General features: G+C 44.3%; 1 non-coding gene across 1 annotated transcript; it reads left to right on the forward strand.

The window, feature by feature from the left end:
• Positions 1-427: 427 nt before the first annotated feature.
• Positions 428-499, forward strand: TRNAA-UGC. Its single transcript has one exon. It is a non-coding gene; the product is annotated as a tRNA-Ala (tRNA).
• Positions 500-8,201: the final 7,702 nt, after the last annotated feature.

Below are 8,201 nucleotides of genomic sequence, written 5' to 3' on the forward strand. Positions count from 1 at the left end.
GCTTCTGATTGTGGCTTGATCTTTCTGGTGACCAGGCCCCGTGCAGGAGCCCACCCAGGGCCACCTGACTAGAACAAAAGACACTGCTGTTACCCAGGAAATTCCAAGGGATTTAGGAACATCTTTAAACAAAAGATGCTCCTCCCAGTGCTCTTGCTGCTGCTGCTAAGTCGCTTCAGTCGTGTCCGACTCTGTGCTACCCCATAGACGGCAGCCCACCAGGCCCCGCCGTCCCTGGGATTTTCCAGGCGAGAGTACTGGAGAGGGGTGCTCTTATCACTTAGCAAATGTCAATGGTTTTAGAAGCTCTGTGCCAGGAACCACAGACAGAAACTAAATATATATTTTTCTAACATCTCACAGGTTGAAGATGAAAAGAGATAATGCATGTAGAGTGCTTTGTCTACGACCTAGCATATAGAGGGTAGGGGATGTAGCTCAGTGGTAGAGCACATGCTTTGCATGTATGAGGTCCCGGGTTCAATCCCCGGCATCTCCACATTTTTGGGCTTCCCTCGTGACTCGGCTGGTAAAGAATCTGCCTGCAATGAGGGATACCTGGGTTCAATTCCTGGGTTGGAAAGATCCCCTGGAGAAGGGAAAGGCTACCCACTCCAGTTTTCTGGCCTGGAATATTCCACAGTCCATGTGGTCACAAAGAGTTGGACACGACTAAGCAACTTTTGCTTTGAAGCTTCCCTTGTAGCTTAATCAGTAAAGCATCTGCCCGCAATGCGGGAGACTTGAGTTCAGTTCCTGGGTCAGGAAGTTCCCCTGGAGAAGGAAATGGCAACCCACGCCAGTATTCCTGCCTGGAGAATTCCATGGACAGAGGAGCCTGGCAGGCTACAGTTCATGGATTTGCAAGAGCCGGACATGACTTACTTAGCACTATCTTTCTTTCTTACTGGCATGTAAAAACTGCTGCATAAATGTTAACTCATTATTTTAAGATGCTGTTAGCAGTGGAAAATGAATTCGGTGAGGGGATGGAAAGAGTTATGAAGCTAAAGACTAAGAGGTTAAGAATCAACCAAGACACTTTAGGTTTAAGAAGGAAAAATAATTTATGTTTTTCAATAATTTGTGAATCCAGTTCCTATTCACTGCAATAGCTGCAGCACCAATTCACAGAATGTAGTCTGGGGACATCTGAGAATCCCCCAAAACTTTTGAGGAAGTCACGGACGCCTTTTTTCACTCTCATTTTTTCACTCACATTCCCTGGCATTTCCTAGAGGCTTACGAACATATGATGTCATACCTGATGAACACAGAAACAGATATGAGAAATCCAGCTGTCTTTTATTAAGCCAGACATTAACAATACTTGCCAAAAATGTAAAACAATGACAGTCTTATTGATTAATTTTTTTTGAAAAATATTTATGTGAACACCGTTGTTAAGTTGTTGAGTTGTGTCCGACTCTTTGAGACCCCATGGACTGTAGCACACCAGGCTTCCCTGTCCCTCACTATGTCCAGGAGTTTGCTCAAGCTCATGTCCATTGATTGGATGATGCGATCTAACTATCTCACCCTCTGCCTCCCCTTTCTCCTGTTACCTTCAATCTCTGCCATTGTCAGGGTCTTTTCCAATGAGTCAGCTCTTCGCCAAAGTATTGGAGCTTCAGCTTCAGCATCAGTCCTTGCAATGAATATTCAGGGTTCATTTCCTTTAGGATTGACTGGTTTGTTCTCCTTGCAGTCCAAGGGACTCTCAAGAGTCTTCTCCAGCCCCACAATTTGAAAGCATCAGTTCTTTGGCACTCAACATACACATTAATTACTGTTAACTTAAAATGAATACATAGATTAAAATGTTAAAGATTTCTGCTTTAATTTCAGGTACAGTAAATATCAATAAATATAACCCACAGAAAAGCTCTTAAATTCTCATTTTTTAATAGTGTGAGGGTCCTAAACCCAAAAAATTGGCCTAGAAGAGCACATGACATATCTTGGGGCCAAATAGTTTGGCATTGTAGCAGGTAATCACTGGATTGAAGTGGGCTCTACTTTTATATTCAGAGCTTATTTCATCATTGGCAAGACTTTTAGGAATTTTATGGGGATCCTGGAATCAAAGTTTCCATAATGTATCCGTTTCCTTGGCTTCTGAGCAACTGTTCCGATTAGGGCAGAGCTCCATTAGTTGTAAAAGTCATTGAACCACTCAGGACAGTGCAAGCAAAGGGGAACATGAAGTCCACCGCTGAGAACACAGACTGTGACCTCTACTTGTACTTGGTTTCCAGCACAAACTCCCCTTATTTCACATCCTTTCTCACTTCATTCATCTTGGAATTGCCAATTTCATTTGCAATAAACTGAAAACCACTCAAACCTTTACTTAGAAGTTAGATTACACCTTTGCTTCTTTCTTTTCTTTTTTTAAATATTTCTATATTTACTTGACTGTGGCAGGTCTTAGTTGCAACATGTGAGATCTTTAGTTGAGGTATGTGGGATCTAATTCCCTGACCAGGGATTGAATCCTGCCCCCCTGCATTGGTGTCTTAGCCACTGGACCCCAGGGAAGTCCTACCTTTGCTTTTTGTCGTCCTTGTTATGTTCCAGAACTCCTGGCATTTCTTTCCATGATATAAATGGTCATATTTTATACCATGTGACCCCATCCTAACTGGCCACAGCAGACTGAACTGGAATTGGATACTTAATCCAAAGGTAGCCATTCATAGTTTATCTGTGATGTGTGTTTTCTGCTAGACTGATGATGGCTTCCCTGTCCTTTTTTTTTTTTTTTAAATCATCTAGGAGCATGATCATACTTTTCTGATGATTGGGGGAAAAAAAAAATACAAGGGGCTGATTTAAAAGACTGATTCCCAGGCCTCTCTGTCTTGGAGATTCTGATTCAGAGATTTGGATGGGGCTTGTGAATTAGTTTGGCTAATGAGTTTCTAGGTGTGTCTTCTCAGTGAAAAGTGAAAGTGTTAATCACTCAGTCACGTCTGACTCTGCAACCCTATTGATGGTAGCCCACTGGGATCCTCTGTCCATGCAATTCTCCAGGCAAGAATACAGAGTGGGTTGCCATTCCCTTCTCTAGGGGATCTTCCCCACCCAGGGACTGAACCCAGTTCTCCAGTATTGCAGGCATATTCTTTACCACCTGAGCCACCAGAGCAGTGTAGAAAGTGATACCTGTTTTACAAAGCCATTGGAATATCCAAGGTGTGGAAAAGGACAGAGATTTTCCATCTTCATGACCACACCAGCTCCTTGGGTCCACTGCAGAGATTCTAAGTAGATCTGGTCTGGGGCCCAGGAATCATCATTTTATGCCCCCAGGTGTCTGATGTGAACACTCAACTTTGAGAACAGCCAAGAATGAGATAGTTTCAGCAGATTGTTTTGCTTCTGCAATTCCCTACCATGAAAGACCGAATTTTTAAATTTTATTTTAATTATTTATTTTTGGCTGTGCTAGGTCTTCGTTGTTTCGAGGGCTTTCTCTTAGTGCAGCAAGCAGGGGCTACTCTCTATTTGTGGTGCTCGGGCTTCTCACTGTGGTGGCTTCTCTTGCTGTGGCTCCCTGGCTCTAGAGCACAGGTTTAGAAGTTGTGGCACACAGGCTTAGTTGCTCCACCACACGTAGGACCTTCCCTGACCAGGAATCAAACCCTGTCTCTTCCATTGGTAGGCGGGTTTTTTACCACTGAGCCACCTGGGAAGCCCTGCCTTTTTTTTTTTTTTTTTTTTTAATGAAATGTCATATTGGAGTGGATACAGTTTTGGAACAGACCATTATCTCTGCTATGGGGGAAGGTCGAGCAGGATGAGGGGTACAGGGAAACCTAAGGATGGCTCTGCAATATTTAGGGGCTGAGGCTGGAGTAGGGGTGAGGCAGGAGGAGCCTCGACAGAGAAGTTCCATTTCTTCCAGTCCTCCTGACAATCGCTCTGTCCAAACTCCACCAAACACCAGCCCCGACCCTAACACTGATCATGTGGCTGACGATTAGAACCGGTTGGAACAGTTATGCAGTGTTGTAAATGCCTTTGTAAACTGCAGCACATACTACCTTGGTGAAGACAGCAAATCACACCCTGGATCTTCCCATCCCAGGAATCTCAATAGTAGCAGCACACAGGCCACCCAGAGGGAAATCAGGATGTCAGCTCTCAGAGAGGTACTTCTTATCTTTACTATCAGATGATCCTATCACTTATTTCCCAAGAAGGTCCAATTACACTTCTCCTCTCTAGAAAGAACTTAATCACTTGTACCAGCTTGATTTGGTGTCATAGGTATTCTGTTTCTCCTAATAGAAAAGTGTTCTCTGGTCACCTCTCAAGATTCACAATGAACCTCTCTCTACCTCGGGCTCCAAAAGGCAAGCTTTATTTTTCTCGGTAGGAGTCTATCCCCATCTATCAAACTATTGTTGCTGTTTAGTAACTAGTCATGTCTGACTCTTTGCATAACCCCAGGCTTCCCTCTCCGTGGGATTTCCCAGGCAAGAATACTGGAGCGGGTTGCCTTTTCCTTATATCTTGGCTTATTTATATTGTTTTCTGCTTTCCTTCACGAGAATTTAGGTTCTGTATGAGGGCATAGCTTTGGTCTGTTTTGTTCTGGCCTAAAACAGTGCCTGGTTCTCAGTAGACTTTTAGTAAGTATTTGTTGAAGGGATGAACACAAGGGTTTTGTTTCTCTCCAGGTTGGGGATGGGAGGATAGGACAGCTGAAGCTTTGCTGAACCAATGGACAGGAGGGAGTGGTGGCTTCTAGGGTCCAGGGTTAGGCAAGGAATTTATTTAAAAGCTATCTGGCAAAGACATAATCAGAATGGGAGTTTAATGTAGAGGAGATTCAAGGTCCTCAGCCTGGGCAAACACAAAGCACTAAGACCAAAGGGGCTGGCAGAAAGGAACTAAGGGTGGGACCACAGAGCCCAGAGGTTGGACGTAAGGTCCACGGGTGAGCAGAGGGAAACGGAGGCAGGTGCATCAGCAGGGGTACACCTGAACAAGTTCTGCTTCCTGCCAACTTCCCCTTGTAAGTGAAAGTTGATCAGTCATGATCCGACTCTGCGACCCCATGGACTGTAGCCCACCAGGCTCCTCTGTCCATGGGATTCTCCAGGCAAGAATACTGGAGTGGATTGCCATTTCCTCCTCCAGGGGATCTTCCCAACCCAGGGATCAAACCCAGGTCTCCCAAATTGCAGGTGGATTCTTTACCGTCTGAGACACCAAGGAAGCCCCTTGTAAGATTAGGGCTTTAAAAATGGAATTTGGGGTTTTTTTTAATTTTTATTTTTGGCTGTGGTGGGTCTTTGACGCTGCACATGGGCTTTCTCTAGTAGTGGTGAGTGAGGACTACACTCTAGTTGCAGGGTGCGGGCTTCTCACTTCAGTGCTTTGTCTTGTTGCAGAACACAGGCTCTAGGTTCGAAGTCAGTAATTGTGGCACACAGGGCTTAGTTGCCCCAAGGCCTGTGGGATTTTCCCAGACTAGGGATCGTACTGGTGTTCCTTGCATTGCAAAGCAGATTCTAAACCACTGCACCACCAGGGAAGTCCCAGGATTTTTGTTTTTAATTTATGTTGAGGAGTAGCAATTTACTATAGGCATTAGATCAATCAGTAGCGAAACTTTTAAGTAAGGGTAGTGGGCCTTAGAAAGGATCACTACGAACAAAGCTAGTGGAGGTGATGGAATTCCAGGGGAGCTATTTCAAATCCTGAAAGATGATGCTGTGAAAGTGCTGCACTCAATATGCCAGCAAATTTGGAAAACTCAGCAGTGGACACAGGACTGGAAAAGGTCAGTTTTCATTCCAATCCCAAAGAAAGGCAATGCCAAAGAATGCTCAAACTACCACACAATTGCACTTACCTCACACACTAGTAAAGTAATGCTCAAAATTCTCCAAGCCAGGCTTCAGCAATACATGAACCGTGAACTTCCAGAGGTTCAAGCTGGTTTTAGAAAAGGCAGAGGAACCAGAGACCAAATTGCCAACATCCGCTGGGTCATCAAAAAGGCAAGAGAGTTCCAGAAAAACATCTATTTCTGCTTTATTGACTATGCCAAAGCCTTTGACTGTGTGGATCACAATAAACTGTGGAAAATTCTGAAAGAGATGAGACCACCTCTTGAGAAATCTGTATGCAGGTCAGGAATCAACAGTTTGAACTGGACATGGAACAACAGACTGGTTCCAAATAGGAAAAGGATTACGTCAAGGCCGTATATTGTCACCCTGCTTATTTAACTTATATGCAGAGTACATCATGAGAAACGCTGGGCTGGAAGAAGCACAAGCTGGAATCAAGATTGCCGGGAGAAATAGCAATAACCTCAGATATGCAGATGACACCACCCTTATGGCAGAAAGTGAAGAGGAACTCAAAAGCCTCTTGATGCAGGTGAAAGAGGAGAGTGAAAAAGGGGTTGGCTTAAAGCTCAACATTCAGAAAACTAAGATCATGCCATCTGGTCTCATCACTTCATGGGAAATAGATGGGGAAAGAGTGGAAACAGTGTCAGACTTTATTTTTTTGGGCTCCAAAATCACTGCAGATGGTGACTGCAGCCATGAAATTAAAAGACGCTTACTCCTTGGAAGAAAAGTTATGACCAACCTAGATAGCATATTGAAAAGCAGGGACATTACTTCGCCAACAAAGGTCTGTCTAGTCAAGGCTATGGTTTTTCCTGTGGTCATGTATGGATGTGAGAGTTGGACTGTGAAGAAGGCTGAGCGCCGAAGAATTGATGCTTTTGAAGTGTGGTGTTGGAGAAGACTCTTGAGAGTCCCTTGGACTACAAGGAGATCCAACCAGTCCATTCTGAAGGAGATCAGCCCTGGGATTTCTTTGGAAGGAATGATGCTAAAGCTGAAACTCTAATACTTTGGCCACCTCATGCGAAGAGTTGACTCACTGGTAAAGACTCTGATGCTGGGAGGGATTGGGGGCAGGAGGAGAAGGGGACGACAGAGGATGAGATGGCTGGATGGTATCACTGACTCAATGGAAGTGAGTTTGAGTGAGCTCCGGGAGTTGGTGATGGACAGGGAGGCCTGGCGTGCTGCGATTCATGGGGTCACAAAGAGTCAGACATGACTGAGCGACTGAACTGAACTGAACTGAAACAGCTAACAATTTATCATATGTTTCCGCTAACTATCCCTAACAAATTCACAAGTATTGTGAGACTGAATTTGAATCTGAGTATTTTTTAAATATATTTCACTTTTTATTTTGAAACAATTCCAAACTTACAGAGAAGTTGCAAATAAAAGAAAATTTCTGTATATCAGATTCCCCAAATATTAACATTTACCATGTTTGCTTACCGTTCTTTCCTACACTTGTTCCTTAACCATTTGCGATTGAGTTGTAGATATAATGTCCCTTTGGCTCTAAAGATTTCTGTATGTACTTCCTAAAAACAAGGATATGTGGGGGACTTCCCTGGTCGTCCAGGAGTTAAGAATCCATATTCCTGTGCAAGGGACGTGGGTTCAGACCCTGTCTAGAGAACTAAAGTCCCACAAGCTGTGCGGTGCAGCCAAAAAATTAAAAATAAAAACAAGGACTTTTTTCCCCCCATAACCACAGTACAATTATCAAAATCAAGTAATTAACTTTGATTCGCTGTTGTTGTTGTTATTGTTCAATCTCATGTCCAACTCTTTGTGACACCATGGACTACAGCACATCAGGCTCCCCTGTCCTTCACTATCTTCCAGAGTTTGCTCAGATTCATGTCCATTGAGTGGGTGATGCTATCTAACCATCTCATCCTCTGCCACTCCCTTCTCCTTTTGCCTTCAGTCTTTTCCAGCATCACAGTCTTTTCCAGTGAGTCAGTTCTTCGAATCCAGTGGCCAAAGGACATTACTATATTCTAATCTACAGACCTTATTCAATTGTCGCCCATCCCCTAATGTCCTTTTGACAAACATCTTGCAGAAATGGGCCTGCTCAACACAAACACCGGAGAAGGCAATGGCACCCCACTCCAGTACTCTTGCCTGGAAAATCCCATGGACGGAGGAGCCTGGTGGGCTGCAGTCCATGGGGTCGCCAAGAGTCGGACACGACTGAGCGACTTCACTTTCACTTTTCACTTTCATGCATTGGAGAAGGAAATGGCAACCCACTCCAGTGTTCTTGCCTGGAGAATCCCAGGGACGGGGGAGCCTGGTGGGCTGCCGTCT

Source organism: Bos indicus x Bos taurus, chromosome 6, assembly GCF_003369695.1.
Source record: "Bos indicus x Bos taurus breed Angus x Brahman F1 hybrid chromosome 6, Bos_hybrid_MaternalHap_v2.0, whole genome shotgun sequence".
Taxonomy (NCBI): Eukaryota; Metazoa; Chordata; class Mammalia; order Artiodactyla; family Bovidae; genus Bos; species Bos indicus x Bos taurus.